Below are 17713 nucleotides of genomic sequence, written 5' to 3' on the forward strand. Positions count from 1 at the left end.
GGCTGGAAGGATTTTATCCAAGAAAGAAATTTAAATTAAGCAGATTAAAAGCTGGCTTAAGCCATTAAGGACACACAAACAAAAATTCAATTGAAAATGTCCAGAGAGGGGAGCACGGGTGGCTTCTCAGTTAAGCTCCCGACTCTTGGTTTTGGCTCAGGTCATCATCTCAGGGTCATGAGATCCAGTCCCAGCCTAGGCTTCAGGCTCAGCAAGGACATGCTGGAGATTCTCTCTCCCTATGCTCCTCCCCAACCCCCCCACCCCCAGCTCTCTTTCTGTCAAAACAAAACAAAATAAAATGAATGTCCATAGACATGTGCTTTACCGGTTCTAGTTCATGGAGTAATGGCCAAGATGGTTGAATGCTGAAATGTGCATTTAGGACAAACCGAACAAAGTAAGTTGCCCTAGAAACTTGGGCAATGCCCTAGGAGTGATGAAAAGTAAAACAGCTACGTTGAGAACATTTATCAAAATTTGGAGGCGTCGGTGACCATAGTTATTTATTAATAGCTATCCATTAATGAGTTACCGCGATCGCAGCCCCTTATTACTTGCGTGTGAGGGAGAAAATGTCTTTCTGTTCCTATCACGAAGTGGTACGCGCACCAAGGTGCAGTGTGGGGTTGACTTCAAAGGACATTTAAGGAGGGACTCGGGTACCCCAAACCTCAACTCAGCTATGGTCGAAGAGACGAAGACGACGTCCTGTACCCTCGAGCGAGCCGCGGTCAGTGAGGTCGGGGTGTGGGTGAGGGACGGTCGTCGCCCTACACTTCACGTAGGTGAGATTCTAGGGACCTCCCCGGGGCTCCCGCCTGTCGCGCTGGCTGCTGGCAGCCTGATTTCAGGGGCGGGCCTTCTTGGGGGACTTCTTGGCTGTGTCATCCCCAAGACAGGCACCATCTGGGCGCGCAAGGGGGCTTCCACTTCGCGGGTGGAAACCAGCTTCGGAGGCGGCTCCTCTCTGCACCTTGCGCGGTTTGTCTGCTCGCCCCAGGGGTCTCCGCGTGGAAAGGAACCATCTCCTCCGGGTGCTTTCCCTGGGGGAAGAGTCAGCGCCGCGGTTTCCCGGCGGTTTCCACGCGTCTGGATGTCGCTTTGTTGGAAGGGCAGGCCAGGTTGCTCCTAAAGAGAGAGGGCTGGGCATCAGAGGGGGTGTCCGGTGAGCGCATTGCCCGCACACACACCCCTGCCAAGAAAGCTTCCTCCGTGGCTCTGCTTTGCTTTGGGCGGAGCTGGGGCGGAGAAGTAAACCTCATTCAGCATCCCTAACGTGCCAGAAAACCCAAACACTCGTAGTAATTATAGACGCCCAGTCGGATCATCCTTTGCTGTTTTCTTACAAATTTAACCACTTTTTTTAAAAAGCTCAACTCTTCCGATAAAAGTCATTTTCCAAGATAGACAAATCACCTAATTTCATCTCTCCTCCATGGTATTGCCATAAGTTTAAGCAAAGACGCCAAGACACAAAGAACTTGAGAACGACCTGAGTTGCTGCTCCGCCCATTTTTGCGCTGACGTGTGCGGTAATAGCCGCTGAAGCTCCCATTTCTGGCGGTTAGAAAGTCCGGAGAAGTATGTGTACCTTCCCGAGACCACCAGGAGATGGCGCCCACGTCAACGCAAGAAGGCGGCGGGGGCCTCCGCCAGAAACCCAGCCAGGCGCGAGGAAAGGAGGGAGAAACCTAACGCAGGCGTTTCATGGGACGGGAGGGCTTGCGGACAGCAGTCTCAGGATGCCCTCCTCGTGCCTGGGGAGACCGCAAGAAAAAGAAGAAAAGCCAAACAGGGAGAGGCGGAGAGCTAAGGAAAGGAGCCGATGGGATCACTGTACGTGCATTTTGCTCCGGGGCTGTGCCAGGGGCTTCCAGGGCTGATCCGCTCAGCATGGGGCGGACGCGGGGCACACACGGGGCCGGCCCCGGGGGGCCCACACAGAGCTCCCTGAGGTTGCAGGAGCTGCCCAGATGCTCGCAGCTCTGAAGAATTCACAAAGACAGGATTCGAAGTCTCTTCTGCCCGATGCCACCGTCCATTCACTGAGAGACATGCGTGTGGCTTCCAGAATGAGGACGGAGCGGGCCGTCTAGAATATTCTTGGATGCTCCTTAAGGGAAGCTTGGAATGAGAGAATAAAAAATTAATAACTGTGTCATATTTTTAGTCGTATTTCACATCAGGTAGAGTAAATATGAAATGTCCCAGCTCATGAGGAATTAACTGCCTCATTTAGCAATGAAATGTACTTAGAAGAGAAGGCGGAACATGCATGGCTACAGGAAACACAATTTAGATGTTAAGGGAGGTCAAAACTCTCAGTGTTAAGCACAAGTTTCAGTGACTTTCCTAGAAGCGGAGGAGAAAAGCCCACACAGCCTTTCAAAATGCAAGGGGAGGGAGGCTCCATTCTCCCAGCCGCAGCCCTCCCGATGCTCTCAAGTGGGCTCCGTTTAGTCGAATGTCTTCAACTGAAGAATCTGAGGTTTGTGAACGAATCCAAGATGAGGTGTATTTTGCTATTGGTCGGTTGCACCCAAATCTATCAGTATCTTATCTTAGAATTTATCTTCTATAACAAACAATGGTTACTGAGTGTCCACACTGTGCCTGGCCCTGCTCTAGTCACTTTCTCGGGACCCCCCCTTTTCTCGCTGACCGCACAGGAGCAGAGGCTCTGGGTCTTGCCATCTTGGATCCCTGAAGCCAGACATCCAGCTGGGTGCTGGGTTCCTGAACCTCAAGGGACATGCCTTCTCATGTAACCCCTATGATTTCATCTGTCTCATTTGTGGGTGTGACGGCTGAATGAGTCACAATTTCAAGGGCAGAACTTACAGGTCTGGGCTTCCAAGAACTTTAACTGATGTAGAATAACCTGGAAGCAAGTCATGTAATTATAAAGGAAAATTTCTTCCCTGATGGTGCCTTTATGGTATGTGTTTCTGTCCCTGTTGTCCATCCCTCTTTTCAAAGTACATTGGTTGGGCCTCGTCATAGATAAGTGAAGTCATGGGACCTAGAGTCACAGGCCTAGTGCTTGGACATTGGATGTCTAGGCTCCAGTCTCTTCAGATGCCTGGAGAGGAGAACATGGACCATTTGACACTTTGGAGTTAGAGAGACAGGAACTGGTGTTGTGCGGGATGGGACAGGTGAAGGGACGAGGGTGGCTTCCAGCCTGTACACCACTGTGGGTGGTAGCGGTCAGGAAATGCAGCCCGAGGCAGATTCCATCGTCTAGAATGCCATGTCAATACATAGCTCTTCCTCCATAAGTATTTCAGCCACAGACAGACTGAATTGTAACAACATCTTGCAGCTCCAGTCAGTTTTGCTTTAGGTGATGTCTCCGTCCTAAGGACTCTTTGTACCTGCTTTCTGCAATGTGGGGGAGAAGCAGACCAACTGAAACACTTCTAGGCAGGGCTGCCGCATATAACGGTGGCGGGGGGTGTTTGGCAATGCCCAGCACACTGGCAAATGTCTTCCTTGATCCCAAAGGCAGAGGTGCCAGAGCATCAAAATAAACAAACAAACAAAACGCAAAACAGGGATTGGTCCAGGATACAGCAGAGCTCTGGTAGCAACGTCTCGTGCTACTTGCTCTGTTGCTAGGTGTGAATTAAGAAATGGCTTCCTGGGGTGCCTGGGTGGCTCAGTCAGTTAAGCATCTGCCTTCTGCTCAGGTCACGATCCTGGAGTCGAGCCCCACAGCGGGCTCCCTGCTCAGCGGGCAGTCTGCTTCTGGTCCTCCCTGCTTCTCCTCCTCTGCTCCTGCTCTCTCTCTCTCTCAAATAAATAAAACCTTTAAAAAAAGATGGGGAGAAGAAATGACTTCTCCCCCACCACAGCTGTCAGCACACTATGGAAGTGTGTCATTGAAACAGTCTCCAGGAGGCCGGGCCAGGACAATTACCTGGACCCCTGCCAGGCTGCTGACACGTTGCCAAACTCAAAGGCTGCTCCGTCTGCTCTCCTCCGGCTGATGTCAGAGCCCTGACATCTGGATTGGCTTATTGACCCACTTATTCATTCACTCACTAATTAAATATTAACGGAGGCCACTGGAGCCGAGGTGCAATAGACCCCGCATTAAGTTCTCAAGGAGAAGTAACTTGCAGGGAGAATGTCATCAAAACCAGACTTAATCACTGCATGAAAGTGAAATTGAATTGTCAACACCTAGAATGAAAGCAGGGAAAGCCGAAGAGTCATTTGACTCACTCAGCCTCCATAGTAAAGTGCGATCATGCTGGAAAGCGCAGCATTTCCATTTCCTAGTTGGTCGCCGTGGAGGGCCATTACCTGGTTGTTGGGTCAGAGGCCCACCTCCGCAGTGGCTCATTTCCTGTTAAGCTCATTTCTCTTGTGAATGTGGTTTTAAATCAGAATCTATATGCAAAGGAAATAAAAAGTATATAACCAAAATGCATAAATCGAATAAGCTCAGATAATATTTCCCCTTAATTATCTCCATTTTATGAAAAAGAGTCGCTTGTTTAAACAGATGCATCGTTAGAAAACGAATTCACTTCTTCCCCCCGTTTTGCGTTGTGCTTGGATTCTGTGCCCAAACTCTGCACCAGGCAGGAGGATAGACGTGCCCTCGGTCCTCAGAGAGTAAGACACAGACACACCACAAGAAACCAAGCACTGAACCGCAGGGGCTTCAGGAGCCATCACTGCCTACGGTATGGTCTTGTTCTGTCCGACTAGATTTTTTTTCCCAGGCGATATTAAGGACTTTTAAAGCTCTTCTCTACCTAGGAGTTACACACCCACCTTATGTCAGATGGGTTCTTCAAATTGCAGAAGATGAATCTACTCCAGCAGCTGGAGGTTCGTTATAAAATTATGGTTCTCGTCCCCCAGGCCAAAGAGAAGAGAGGAGGGGCCAGGACCTGGAACAGGAGACCAACAATGCTTGCTGTTCCCTTTCTCTTCCACATTCCACCTGGGTGGCCCCTGAACTTCAGAATGACTCCGGAGAGTGTTGCATTTGGAATTGCCAAGTGCGAGACAATGCTGTGTTTGACCTCTCCACGGAGGAATGATTTTAGATTCACCTACGCTTATGATGTCGTTGGAGAGTGCAAGGAAAGGGGGACCTGGTCAGTCCCTGGTTCTGCGCCCCTGACAGATGAAGGTGTGTCTTTGAGTTTGGTCTTGGTGTTACCATCTGTGACACCAATCTTCAGGAATCATCCGCCCCTTCTGCAGCGCCGATCAGCTGCCATGTGACAACAAGCTCAAAGGACCCAGCGACCCTTCAATATAGGATTTAGGACTTTCCCCGGTTTTTTGGCATGTTCCACTTTGTGTCAGGAAGCTATTTTTTTAACTAAAATATTTCTGGGGGTGCCTGAGTGGTTCAGATGGTGAGGCGTCTGCCTTCAGCTCAGGTCATGATCCCAGGGTCCTGGGATCAAGCCCCGCATTGGGGTCCCTGTTCAGCAGGAAGCCTGCTTCTACCTCCCTTTCTCCCCACTGTTCCCCCTGCTTGTGCTCTCTCACTCTCTCTGTCAAATAAATAAAATCTTTAAAAAATATTTTTTATTGTTTACATAGTGTTTTTCTTGGAACTTTCATGAGTCGAAATGAAAACAGCTAAGATTTTACATAGCTATGTGTATGTGTGTGTATGTGTGTTTGCTTTTTGTGTATGTTTGTGTATTAACATACTTCATCACACACCTATGACCCAGCACACTGACTGTAACCCTACCAGACAGACTCAATGTTTTGTGATGGTTCAGTACAGGAATCAGCAAACTTTTCTCTCTAAGGAACCAGATCCTAACCACTTCACCTTTATGTGCTATGTGGTCTGTGTCCCAGTGACAGTTTTGTCTCATACTACAAAGGCAGCCAAAGACTATATAAAGGAAAAGGTGTGTTCCAATGAAACTTTACAACACTGATAACTGAGCTTCATAGAATATTTATAAAACCTATTCTTTCTTTGGTTTGTCCCCCCATCTCTTTACAACTGTGAAAACCCCTCTTGCAAGAGGACATACAAAAACAAGAGCATGCCAGATTTGGTTCATGAGCTGTAGTCTGCTGACCTTGGGTTTAAAGTTGAGGTCAAAGTTGTTAAATATAATTTCACTAGCGCTCTCAAGTCCTGCGATGTAACACTTCTAAAAGGTACTGGAACCAAGGTCTTAGTCACTCTCTTTGTAGGTCAAGACCTCATGAAGGCACCCAGAGATTGATTTTTATTCACTAGTCCCCTGCCTCCCCCTGGCCAGGGACAAGATGGAGCTGGAGTTCCCGGGCTCAGAGAGGGTCACTCAGTCCCCTTAAGGTCCTGGAGTCTCTCAGCCCAGATCTCCTCAGGATGGGTTACTCAGGCCATGTTGTTTCTCTCCAGGGAGGCACTAAACTACCAAGCCCTCTGTCCTCACTTAGCCACACTTTTCTCCTCATCCCTCAGAGAGTCTCCGGGTGATGCTAGGAATGGACCTGGAAGCTTCGTCCAAGTTTATCCATGTCCAGAGTTAAACAACTGAACCACTTCCATTACCAGAAATGCCAGATCCTTGGTCCCTCCCCCAGGACTGCCTGACCATCTCCTAGACGGTCATTGTCCAGTGTATCAGTCAGGGGTCTCCCAAGAAACAGAACCTACGGGAGACATATAAAAAGAGATTTATTTTAAGGAACTGGCTCATGCAACTGTGGGGACTGGCAAGTCTGAAATCTGCACAGGAAACCAGCAGGCTGGAAACATACTCAGGATTTCTGCTTACAATCTGGAGGCAGATTTCCTTCTTCACCAAAAACAAACAAACAAACAACAAAACCGCCTCAGTTTTTGTCCTCAAGGCCTTCCACTGATTATGTGAGGCCCACCCCGATTACTTCTAGAGGGTAATCTGCATTAATCAGTCAACTGATCAGAGAGGTTTTTTTAAAGACTTTATTTTTTATTTATTTTATTTTGAGAGGGAGAGAGAGCACGAGAGAGTGGGGGGAGGGGCAGAGGGAGAGAGAGAACCTCAGGCAGACTCTGTGCTAAGTGTAGAGTTGAGAGGCAAGGCAGGGGAGGGGACTCAATCTTGTGACCCTGAGATCACGACCTGAACTGAAACCAAAAGTCGGACTCTTCACTGACGGGGTCCTCCAGGAGCCCCTCAACTGAGTACAGATGTCAACCACATCTACAAAACACCTCCACGGAGACATCTAAATTAGTATTTGAACAAGCAGCTGGACACCACAGCCCAGGCAAGTTACACATAAAATGAACCACCGCCCCTGTTATGGAGTGAACCTGTCCTCCTCCCAAATTCACGTGTTGCAACCCAACCCCAGATGTAACAGTGGTAGGAGGTGGGGACTTGGGGGAGGTGATTAGGTCATGGGGGTGGAGGCCCCCAAGAATGGGATCAATGCCCTCATAAGAAGAGCCATGAGAGAAGGGATTTCTCTCCCAGCTGTGTGGGTGTGCCACAAGAAGCCGGCCGTCAGCAAGCCAGGCAGCAGGTCTCACCAGACACCAGGTCCACCAGCTCCCCGATCTTGGACAATGCACCCTCCAGAGCCATGAAATGTGATGAACACCGGCTTGTTGTTGAAGCCCCTGGAGAAACGAGGAAATGTTACTTAATAAATGTGTTTGAATGAATACACAAAACAGTCGAGGGGTATCCAGCCAACTTGTCCTTCCAGCTCTACGTCCGTCCGGGTGACCCTGTCCTGCTCTTGAAGAAGCCACATGTGCTATACAATTTAATTGCAAATTGCAATTAAATTGCAAATTAATTGCAAATAAGTAAAACAGCATGCCATCCCCTCGGAGTAACACTCACATTGGTCAGGACCAGCAAGGCGCTCGGACCCCAACAGGGCTCACTTGTAGTATGTTCTGTGCTGGGTGCACCTCCAGTCCAGGGGACTCTTGGACTGTGGAAGGACCAGAGCTGAGTGGCTTTCATCAGATCTGTCCATTTCTGTGAGCATCAGTTGTTTTGGGTGAAAAGGTATATAGAGCTGTGCTTGCTTTCCAGAGTGTATCAGCCTGGGTCCCATCGGGACATGGGACCGACCACATGGCAACTTAAACCGGAAGGAATTGTTAAGCTGTGATTCTAGAAAATGTAGATGTAGAGAGACTTCTTGATAGTGGCACGGTGCTGCAGGAGAGTGCCCAAGGAAGGGTGAACTTGGACTGGGGGTCCCCACCCTGGGTGGGGTCCAGACCTCCAGGGGGAAGGTAGGAATGGTGGAGTGGTTGCAGGGGTTGCCCAGGCAGGAGCAGGGGCACCGTGCGAAGACCACCAGGGAAGAACAGCCAGTGGGCAGGCTCACAGGCTTGCAGACGAGGAGGTGCTGCTGTGGGTGGGGCCGGAGCCCCCAGCATCAGGAGGGGTCAGCGGGCCAGATGGGGCTCCAAGGTCACGTTCTGGGCATGCAGCTGGGGCGGAGCGTCACCAATGTTCACTGCCATGAGTGCAGCCCCTAAGACCAGCAAGAGAAGCCCCTTCCTCTGTATCGTCCCTCCCAGAGCCCTTCGTAGGAAAGCTGAATGTGGCACTCACTCTAAGGAGAGATACTTAATGGGATTCTTCCCGTGGTCGCAGCGCAGCCGCTAACGTGTGGATTCGGAGCTGAAGGGCAAGCTGCTGATCACGAGCACCCAGGGGACTGTGGGAGGCGGAGGAGATGAGCCCCAAGCCCTCGCTCTGACCCTCAGGGAGCTCCCACTTAGCTGTGACTTCTCTCAAATCAGCTCCACTTCCCACACCTGAGTGCTCCATGGCCAAGCCTAACCCTCTCCAATTAAGGTAAATGCCACTCTGTCAGTCTCTGGAGGTCTGAAGAATACCTTCCAGAAACCAGTGTGTGGCCGGAAGACAGAGGGGAGCGTGAGGCCAGCCCCCAAGTCACACCGCTGCTCCCTGCCAAACAGACTCCCTTCTGTTGCCCCTGCCCGCCCTGCCGGGCTCTCGGGTTTAAGAGACCCTAGGACCACAGTGTGCACGGAGCAAGGGACAAGAGGAGCTCATAGTTTCCTAGGTCATTACCTTCCCACCTCTACCGGTCTGCTAGGGCTGCCAGGACAAAAAAGCACAAAGTAGGTGCCTTCAACCACAGAAATATACTGTCTCCCTGTTCTGGAAGCTGGAAGAGTGGGCAGGGTTGGTTCCTTCTGAGGCTGGGAGGGCGAGTCTGTTCCTGCCGCTCCCCCAGCTCCTGGTGGTTTGTTGGGAATTTTTGAACATGCCTTGGCCGGTAGACATCCCCCTGATCTCTGCCTCCACATCCCCCTGATCTCTGCCTCCACACTCATGTTGTGTCCTCTCCATGCACCTGTTTGAGTCCAAAATTCTCCTTTTTATAAGGAAACCAGTCACATTGGGTTAGCAGCCCAGTCTGCTCCAGGGTGACCTCATCTTCATTGAACTAGAACTTACCTTTGCTACTGGTAGGCATGTGGGGTTAAGTCATACTACTTCATCTCTCGGGGATTAATTGGATTCATATCTGGACTTGTTGAAAGCTCAGATCTAGTTCAGGATCATGACCTTCCCCTTGGCAGTGGGCCGCCGGGTGTCTTGAGGGGAGAAAGCAGAGTTCATTGTCAGTCCTACCTTTCAGGGCATGTCTTGTGGCTTCTCAAGTTCCTGCTGCCTGGTAATTAAGTATCATCTTCAAACTTATTTTTGGTAAACCAGCTTTTCTGTTTCTAGCATTAGAGGGTTCTAGTGGGTGGGTTGTCTGCAAAAACTGCCCTAAATGGAATTTTCCAAAAATCTGCATTTTAGAATGCTATTTCCAAAGTTATATAGAAAGAAGCATCTATTTCTTTTTTACAACATGCTCAATGTAAGATGTTGCATTTAAATAAAAAAGCACTTTTTTACAAGAAAAGTGAAGGTTTCATCAAACCTGAAGAATAGGATAGAATACTGTTTACTTGTGAGTTGATAATACTTTTTTAAATGCCAGCATAGTTAAGATACAATGTAATATTAGTTTCAGGTGAGCAAGTCAATGATTCAACACTTTCATACATCACCTTGTGCTCATCAAGACAAGTATGCTGCTCCCTCCAGTAACCACCGATTTGTTCTCTGTAGTTAAGAGTCTGTTTCTCAATTTGTGTGTGTGTGTGTCTCTCTCTCTTTTTTTTTTTTCACTTTGTTCATTTGCGGTGAGTTGATACTGTTTAGCTAATTCTAGGTAAACCTATTATTCATCCTCTAAACTGAGATTTCTCTGACAGTGAGTGGGACATTAACTATGCAGGACACCAGTAAACAGGTTTAAACCACGACTTCCCCGGGGGGGGGGGGGGGGAATGAAATGCATGATCACCTGACCTCTAGCCAACAATTTTAAGAATTACAGCAGAACTTCAGTTGCAGAAACAAAAACTCTAACTGTAATCTGCTTTAAGTCTATCCTAGTAATGATTCACCACGAAGAACTACTGATTTCTCTTCCTCTTGATATGAGATGGGTACTTCTAGTGAAACAAAAAAAAGTTAGGAAAAATCATTCTGCATTCTCAGATTCCATAGAATGATAAAATAGATTTTAAAGAAACTTCAGTTGTTGTTAAAATTAAATTTAGTTTACAGACTGACTGGCAAAAACCTGTTGTTTTTTAGAATTCGGGAAATGGGCAAGCAGGTACTAATCCTGAAGCTGAATATATATCAGAAAGTAAACTCCTACTATCTGAATTGATTTCCTTGAATTCAATCCTCTATTCTCTAGTGTTGGAGCAATTAGGGGTAATTTCACCATTACGTTGTTTCATTTGGAGGGAAAGTGTCATGCTTAACTTCACTGATTTTTAAAGAATTATTTCCAAGAAAAGGGAAATATTTCAAATAAATATTTCTTAACAGCATTACTGGAACTCTGCATGGGATTAATAAGGTTCACGAGAATGGGACTCTAAAGAGGTCCGTACGGGTGAGAAACCACATGTAATTTCTATGTTGCTGATCTGTCATTTGTTCAATCTGGGCATGCGGTAAACAACATTGAATATAGGATCTTAGGAAGTGATTTTGTTTCTCAGCTTGGGGCCTTGGTACCATCTGGATCAAGGTCATCTGAGGGTTTTATTAAAAGTAGAAAGACTCGGAGGCCCCATCTCAGACCTACTCACCCGCAGGAAAGCCTGGTCAAGGAATCTGCATTTGTAACCGGCTCCTGACTGATCACCCTTCTATGAAGTTTGAGAACCCCTGTGGTGGCAGCCACGAAGGAGGGGACTGGATCTGGGACGAGCCCAATAAAGGTGACCTGGAGCCCGCAGCGGGAGAATTTCTTCTGGGCTACAGTCCCCAGAGTGAGGATAGATTTCTCTTCTCTCCCCTTCAAACTTCTGTTTTTATACTTCTGGTGTCTTACTTGCTTCTGGCCCCTGACTGTTCCCTGCTGATTTGCCCTGCTGACTTTCTGCTCTCCTTTTCAGGTTTGATTCTACATCTGGTGGCCACCTGTTTCCAGCCCAACCCATTTCTGCCCCGTGGCTTCAGGTTTCTGGTTACCTGGGGCCCGGTGGCTGGCCAGCTTCCCGAGCAGGGCAGGGATATAGGAATTCAAACCCCGTGTGCTGCAGACGAGGAGAGTACTACCCCAGGGGCCACGTAGAGTGGGCCCAAATCTCATTTAACCCTGAGGTTATCTCTGAGTTGTAGACAGTGAGGTCATTAATGTGGTCCTGAGGCAGCTGAGTCACCAAAGGAAGACGCAAATGCGTCCACCATAGGCACTACATGAGTAATTCTTTTAGAAAAATTCCCACAAACAATTTTTGAGAAATCTAGAACAGGCTTCAGCTACCTGGTGAAACCACTCGCTGGAAGATCACCAGGTCATAACGATCCTTCATAAAGGAAGAATGACCGGATAAGGTGTTACTTTTTGTTGGAAGGAAAAAGAAGTTGCAATCACCCGTTTGTACACTAGATGGCAGAGTTGATTTTCCTTTGGCTTCATTTATTTGTTTGTTTACTGTAGGCTCTATGCCCAGTGGGGGGGCTTGAAATCACCACCCAGAGATCAGGAGTCCCATGCATGCTCTACCAGCTGAGTCAGCCAGGCACCCAGATTTGGCTTTCTTTCTTTCTTTCTTTTTTTTTTTTAAGCTGACTTTGCAAAATACCTGCCTTGCCCATTTGGGATCCGTAGCCTACCAGCAGATCTATATCGGGTTCATATAATTTGGGTAACACCTTTTCTTGCAAGGACATAGCACACTAGCATGACTTTATCCTAAGCCTTTTTCTGGAGAGGTGGAATTCCAGGCATTCTGTGTAACGTGGTTAGCTTCAAACAATTCTGTCAAAGGAAAAACTGTTCAAATGACACCCATAGTTACTATCAAATGGACATTGTTCCTCATGTAATTTTAAAGTTTTTATACACAATTAAATCTATTGGCCCAGCATTCCAATAGTTTCTAGAACCTCAGTCATATGGTTCCCCAAATGCATTAATATCTATCTATCTGTGTCTACCACTCTTAATGATTATAAGGAAATAATTTTACACTTGCTCCTTCTTTTGTGTGCTGTTGATGGCCATCATTTTATTTTTCCCTATTAAAATCGAAGAGCAAAAACAGAAATTCCTTTTGAACAGCTAGTGTAACATTCAACATGCCTCCTATAATGAATCAGACCTTCTCTCTAGTTCCAACAGTGAATGACTATTTGGCAGACACAAATATCTATGTAGGATGCACGGCCGTACACATCTCAGAATTTAGCCCTAAATTTCACAAGTGCAAGGATCCTCTAGTTTCAGGACTGTGAAATGTCTTAGTTCACGTGTCGTGCGTTGCTCCTCACATGACCCGTGAGCGGGTCGTAGCATCGCTCACAAGTGCAAACGGACGGAGCGCGACGATCGACATCAGCACCTTGTCCTCCCCGAAACACTGGGCTGCGCTACGCCCCAGACACCCCACCGTGCCGGGGCGGGCATGAACGCTGAAGGGGTGACAAAGACAACAGGGACCACCGATTGTCGCGGTACATATTGTACAGATTGCTGAAATACTTGTAAATTTCATCCCACAGCTTTAACAGTTCCATTTGCATTTCTGCCACATTCCAGATGAGATCATTTAACCCCAGAGCACACTGCCTGGCACGGGATCAGGACTCAGTAAATGTTACTCCCCTTCTGGTCTGTTCTTTCCCTCAGTCTAGAACTAGAGCCCTTGAGAGCACTGAAACCCAGCGGATATAAGATCAACGACAGAGTAATGCGTCCCCCGACATGCCTGAAAAGCAAGTGTGACTCTGAGCTCACCCAAGCTGGAACTAATTTGGTGAACACAAACCCAGGGAATCCGCGAGGGACTGTTTTCTCTGACTTTACACTAGCATCAGACTCGCTGTTTTTCCAGGGCCGGTCCTTTATTGTCAGTCAAGAATTAAAGACTTTTTTAAATTATTTTTAATTAATTAATTAATTAATTAATTTTTTTTAGATTTTATTTATTTGACAGACAGAGATCACAAGCAGGCAGAGAGGCAGGCAGAGAGAGAGGAGGAAGCAGGCTCCCCGCTGAGCAGAGAGCCTGATGCAGGGCTCGATCCCAGGACCCTGGGATCATGACCTGAGCCAAAGGCAGAGGCTTTAACCCACTGAGCCACCCAGGCACCCCAAGAATCAAAGATTTTTATTTATTTAAAGACAAACTGTAGTTTAATGGGTGCGTGTGGGTTTGCATGCCTGACTCTTCCGGTAAGTAACGCTGTGTGACTTGCACACTGACTTTTTTCCTGTGATGTTTAAACCAGTGCATTCTTTGCATTCAGCAAATTCTGAATGGCCTCTTTGGGCAGAAAGTTATTTTTATTTTTTGTGGTTTTTTTTTTACAGCTATGGAAGGAAGGAAATCAAACATCTATGTGAAACAAAAGGCCAAATCGGGCTCCTTTTCCTTCTATTTTCCTACGTAATTTAGCACCTACTGGGAGTACAATATTAATAACAGGCAGCCTTCATTAGGTCTTTCTGTGAGGTAAGCAGTATTCTAAGTACTATACCTAGACTAACTCACTTAATTTTTATAAAAACCTAAAGAACAAAATGCTTTAGCGTCATTGTACAAAGGAGGGCCAAAAAATATTAGTGGAGCTGAATTTCCTTCAAGAGCTCAGAGCTGAATTTCCTTTACCTCGGCAAAGATCCACTATGGCGTCCTGACATGCTGGCCGGCAAGAAGAACAGCAGCTCTGCCCGGGGAGTGAGGCAGAGCTTCCCCAGAGAGGCTGCACTTACAGAGGGCATGACAAGAGGAGGGGGAAGCGGGATCTGGGGGAGGCATGGTGCCTGGTTGGGACCGTCCAGGGTGGGGAGTGGAGAGTCCCTCTCCTGGGCTGGACTAAGGGCCCACAATTCAGCTTGGAGCGTCCACGGAGGTTTTCAGCAAGAAACACTTCCGTGGGATAGTGCATGTGGATGACAGGACTCAGCAGTGTGGAAAAGGAGCTAACGGGTTGGGAAAGAGAGCCTTTGGGGGCCTCCTGGGGAAGCACGTGAAGAGGGGACACATGAGGGCTGGCGTCTGCTCTCTGAGGATTTACTCCCTCAGGGCTGACGTGGGCATGAGGAAACCTGACTCAGTGTGTGGAGGGGAGACTGGACGAGAACAGGGCTGGTGCAATGCCACGTACCAGTCAGTGGGAGCACCTGTCCTCCCCGTGGACCCTCTGCTGGCCTTCCTCCACTCGGACTGCAGGCCCTCTGGCCCAGAGCAGTGAGGACGACGGGAGCGGCCATTCCTGAAGACTAGACGGACCAGGCCTCCTGCGGCTCTGCGCTGACCCCACCATCATTGTTGTCACAGTCCCCCATGAGAACTCCGGCTGGGGAGCCTGTCGCCTACTGGGTCATATGGGTGTCATCCAGGGGCCCAGGGTTCCCACCCAGGTCAGTGTGGCTGATTCTAACTTGTCCTTCATGTTCTCTACACAAGCAGGTATGATGCCCCCTCCAAGAGTCCAACGTTGCTGATTCTGAATCCTAGCCCCCCCCCCCCCACACACACACACCTGCCTGCTTGGGAGAGAGGGCCCCTGAGAGGCCGGAGAGACCTGTCTGGAGCCGCATGCAACCAGCCATCCCCATCTGCTCAGGCACCCTGGCTTATGGAGCTGCCCTCCCGGGCCTGCCCACAAGGCACCAGCTGGAGGCAGCCAGCAGCGGGTCCCCGGGGAATGTCTCAAGCCCACACAGCATTCTGCAGAGGGCAAGGGTCAGTGAGAGAAGGCTGCATGGCCAGGGCCCTGAAACCTGGCTTCGAGCCCCAGGCACACATCGCACGCGCTCCCGGTCCCCGGCCGCCAAGTCTGGGGGCATCTGCCAGTTCCGCTGTAGGGACCTGTGCCATCAGAGGACATCTGCAGAGGTCGGAGAGAAAGACACACTGACGCGAAGTCAGGAAACAAGCCAACTTGTGTCCCAAGGTCTGGTTAAACCAGCCCTTTTATTCACAGCCAAGTTTCTTTACAGAAGTCTTGGTCTGCAGTTGTTCCTGGGGCGCCCCATGTGCCGAGCAATTGATCCGAGGGCTGTCACTTGCCCCCGGTTCGCCGAAGGCCCTGCTGGGCCCGCTGCAGCCCCATGTCACCCCTTCCAAATGCCTCTTCCTACTTCCCTCCCTCCAGGTCTGGTGTTGTGCTGCTTCACTTGAGAAATCAGTTCAGGCTAAGGCGACAACTCACTAATGTGGATTAAGAAACCTCTTGGAGAGGGTCCAGCTTGTCCTGCTTTGTCTTCTCCAGTTTTAATGGTGCTCCCCTTGAATGCCCTGAGCTGGGACGGGCCGGCTGGAGGAGTTTCGCCATGGGACACTTCGGGGGAGGAGTGAGTGGGTTGTCAATCCTTCCATGAGGAACACGTCTCTCAGGGCCAGCATCCTGTCCCTTGTCCCCGAGCAGAGGGCCACTGACTTTAAGCTTCCCGAGGAGCCGCTATGCCGCTTCCTCTGCCCGACCCCTATCTTTCAGTTAAACAAGATCAGCTACTGACTACACACAAACACCCCGTCCCCACAAAATTCTGGTCCAAATTCTGCTTCCGGCCCAGGACTCCTCCCAGACAGCAGCGGGAGGCAGGGTAGGAAGTGCGCTGGTGCAAGTCTGTTCGGAGCGCCGGGAGGTGTAGACGTCCACTCTGCCCGAGGGGGGGGTCTCACCTTCAACTGAGTTTTGAAAAATGAGTAGGAGCTTTCTTGTGTGGGAAAACGATATCCTAAGAGTGTGTGTGTGTGTGTTCATTCATGCACGTATGAGGGGGAGAGTAATAAATAAGTAATTAACATTTAATATGACAAAGTCTAGTAATAAATGACCCCATACACAGTGGCTTACAAAAGCAAGCATTCATTTGTCACTTCCCAGTCTACAGGTTGCCTGGGCTTTGCTGGGCTCAGTAGGACCTGGCTTCGGGCTGTGGACTAGATTTGCTGTGCTGTCCAGATCTCCTGGTTTGGGGACCAGCAGTTACTTAGCACGTTCTCCTCATGATGGATAGGAAAAACACATGAGGAGCAAGCAGAACGAGCACACTGAAGTCCCAGCCCCTTTCCCCTGGACAGAGCTCATGGCCACGTCCAACACCAGGAGGCAGGGCATCCGCTTCACCCCGAGTGACTATGGCCAGGGAGTGAAGGGAGGAGATAATGCAATGGGCCACGGGGCGACACGTGCCGCAGGAGAGGTGGGAAGGAACATGGCAGGTGTTCGGAGATGTTTCTGGGAGCAGGGAAATGGAGGCAGGAGACGACAGGTGTTGATTCTGGAGACAAAGGCGCAGAGTGTTCAGTAAAAGTCTTGGCTCCCTTGCTAAGGAGCCTGGCTTTTACCCTGTAGGTAGGAGAAGGCATCCAGGGCTGCGGACTCGATCGTCCCCAGCTGCCGTTCCTGCCCTGGGGCACACGGGAGCATGTGGGACTGGATGGAAACTGCCACCTGCTGCCAGGGACAGGGCAGAGGAGTCTGGGCACAGACCCCGGGCTAATTGCCAGTGTCACCCCGGCTATGCGTGTGTCAACACGTACACTGAGGGACAGCTTGCAAAGTCCAACTGAGTCCTCTGAAAGCAACTGGTGGCTAAAGCACATGAGGCTTAAGCGTTTTGCAATGAAAATAAATGGTTAGCTAGAAGGAAACTGAAGAAAGACCCTGAACACTTAGACTCTAACCCAGTGCCATTAATGACTCGTGTATACCAAACTCCAGGTTCTGCTTCCACATCCACAAGATGCTTTTATGAATTCCCATACTTTGCAGAATTTGGAAGAGTCTAATGAAGTCATATAGACAAAGTAATAAACATAAAAATACATAAAATTATTCTATAAACTCCACTCATTCTCCAAGAGACTAGCCACACATCCAATGAACCAAGACCTCAATTCGCTGGGTGGCCCCTGGTGCCTGCAGGGATGTGGGTGAAATGAGAGAAAACACGTCCCTCCCAGATGCCTCTTAGAGATTGAGAGATGGCATGGCAAGGCCGGTCTTCTTAATGGAGCACGTGTTTGATGGAGCAAATAGCACAGGGAGGAAGGCACCTACATTGGCCAGGTGCCCAAGGTGGGATGTGGTGACAAAACCAGCAAACACAGCTTCTCCTGCTGGCGGGTCCTTTCAACAGACAGGAAGCATCACTCTGATCCCATCTCTGAAGACCTCTGCTGGACCCAGGTGAAACC

The sequence above is a fragment of the Meles meles genome, chromosome 16, assembly GCF_922984935.1.
Source record: "Meles meles chromosome 16, mMelMel3.1 paternal haplotype, whole genome shotgun sequence".
In the NCBI taxonomy this organism is placed as follows: domain Eukaryota; kingdom Metazoa; phylum Chordata; class Mammalia; order Carnivora; family Mustelidae; genus Meles; species Meles meles.